Source organism: Suncus etruscus, chromosome 4 (assembly GCF_024139225.1).
Source record: "Suncus etruscus isolate mSunEtr1 chromosome 4, mSunEtr1.pri.cur, whole genome shotgun sequence".
In the NCBI taxonomy this organism is placed as follows: domain Eukaryota; kingdom Metazoa; phylum Chordata; class Mammalia; order Eulipotyphla; family Soricidae; genus Suncus; species Suncus etruscus.
The window spans coordinates 55,358,857-55,361,274 of NC_064851.1; the positions used below are offsets into that span (position 1 = coordinate 55,358,857).

The 2,418-nt window shown below is 38.0% G+C and overlaps 1 non-coding gene across 1 annotated transcript; it reads left to right on the top strand.

Annotated features, from left to right (window-relative positions):
• The first annotated feature begins 239 nt into the window (after positions 1 to 239).
• Positions 240 to 346, top strand: LOC126007511 (U6 spliceosomal RNA). The gene has a single exon (XR_007495070.1). It is a non-coding gene; the product is annotated as a U6 spliceosomal RNA (small nuclear RNA).
• The last annotated feature ends 2,072 nt before the right edge of the window (positions 347 to 2,418 follow it).

Here is a 2,418-nt window from a genome sequence, read left to right on the forward strand (position 1 = left end):
TACGATTTCATTCCTAGGAATCTACCATACGATCAAAAAACCATTAATCCCAAAACACATATTTACCTATGTTTGTTGTGGAACAAACATAACATAATGTAAGATAATATAATGTAATATAATGTAATATAATGTAACATAGTGTAACTTAGCATAGCAAAACATACCGTACCATATCATATCATAACCAAGATATCATGTTTCCCCCCCAAATTTAGTGCATAAAGAAATTGTGGCATGTGTTTACTTTGTCAGCACATATACTAGTGTTAGAATGATTCAGAGAAAATTAGCATGGCCCCTGCGCAAAGATGACATACAAATGTATAAAGCATTCCATATTTTTAAGGACGAAAAAGAAATTTTGGCATATATACACAATGGAATCTTATTTAGCTACAAGAAAAGATGAGGTTATGTAGTTTGCTAAAAGTTTGTCACAATTGGGGGGGGGGGAGGGTGTCAAGCTAAGCAAAGTGAGTCAAAAAGTAAAAAGTAAATACTAGATAATCTTGCTCAAATGTGGATTATGAGAAAATGAAAGGGATTAGACATTCTCCAGTGGAAACAATTCCTAAAACATCAAAAATAAAACTGGGAATTGAGGAGTAACCGTGTGATAATAGTGGCATAATCTTAAAACAATGATGGAAGGATTGATTCATGCAGTAGCTCTGCAACTATAAAATGTCTTTGAGGTCAGAGAGATAGTGCAGAGAATAGGATGCTTGCCTTGCATGAGACCTAACCTAGTTTGATCCCAGGCACTCTATATGGTCCTCTGTACCCTGCCAAGAATTGTCTTAGAGATCAAAATCAGGAGTAAGCCCTGAATATGGTCCGGAATGACCTAAAAACCAAAAATAAAATAAAATAATGACTTCAGGTCTATTCACTAAGACATCAATACAAAAGTTTTTAGAAGATTGCTAGTGTGATAGTAACTTGCAATATGATGAACATCTTTGGCTCTAAATAAAGGGTGAGTATGGTATATTCATTTGAAAAGTACATTTTGAGTTCTCAATGATGTCTTAGAAATAAATTTGTACCCTATCTTTAATAGGGAACTACCACTAATCAAATTTACTATAAGGAGTTTATGATTTTTGTGTCATAATTCTGAACTAGTTCTGGCTCCATGATTAGGATAAATCAGTCAAATCTTGGGCTCTTAGAAGCAAATAGTTCTGGAGAAAATGTTTTCCTGAAAATACATTCTAGAAAGTGACATGAAAGCTGAATTCATTTGAATAAAACTCAGGTTATTCTGACCTTGTATTTGAAAGCTGTTTTTAATATTCAGGGAGGAGAGAAAGGCTGCTTGGATCAGTGATCTTGTATATGAATTCCAGGTTTTAGAACAGAGACTTCCTCCTTTGTTATCTGCCCCCTTTTCTCTGTTCTTTTAAAGATGTGATTGTTCAAAGGTGTCTAATATTATATAAGAAATAAACATTTTAAAATTATATTTACGTCTTCCAATTTGGATCTCTTATCTCTCTCTCTCTCTCTTTGTTTTTGGGTCACACCCAGCAGCTCTCAGAGGTTACTCCTGGCTCTGTGCTCAGAAATGGCTCCTGGCAGGCTCAGGGGACCATATGGGATGCCAGGAACCACCGACTTCCTGCATGCAAGGCAAACACCTTACCTCCTTACTATCTCTCTGCTCCTCTGAGTTATCTTTTTTTTTCCTGTTCTTTTTTTATGTACATGCATATTAGCTTAAGTTAACCTCAAATTTTAAGTGGGTGTGTTTTAAGGATTAGAGTCCAAGGAGCACAGTAAAAACGGTGTTAGAGTGGCAATTGTTGTTTGCATAGGCCCACCAAAATATGAGAGGCATGGAAAGGAATAGCCTTGGCCTAAATACAAAGAGATCCTACCCCTGAAGTTTCCTGGCATAAGACCAGCTCTAGGCCTCAGGAAAGTTATCGTTCGCTCCAAGACATTGTCCGTAGCGCCAACACACTTATCACACAGTCTCTGTTGTTGGTCTCATGTTTCTGTATTAAAGATTCTGGAATCTGCATGTCCTACATTGAAGTCATGATGTGGAGTGCCTTCTCATTTCACCTCACCATGAAAGGGGAATGCAGGAAGCCCTGTCCTGTAAGCAGGTTGTTGTTGTTGTTAAGTCTTCTCAGTGTTAAGGGAAGTCTCTTTTGAGCAGGACGATGTCTGAGCAGTGGTAGGGTCTTCTGTGGTAGAGGATTGCTTCCAGGTGATGTTATAGACAAACCTCACCATAAAGGGGCAATACAGCAAGCCCTGTCCAGTAAGCAGGTCATTGTTCTTGTTGTCTTCTCAGTGTTAAGGGATGTCTCTTTTGAGTAGATCGATGTCAGAGCAGCTGTAGGATCGTCCCTGGTACAGGAATGCCTCCGGGTGATGTTATATACAACCTTGGATGTTTTG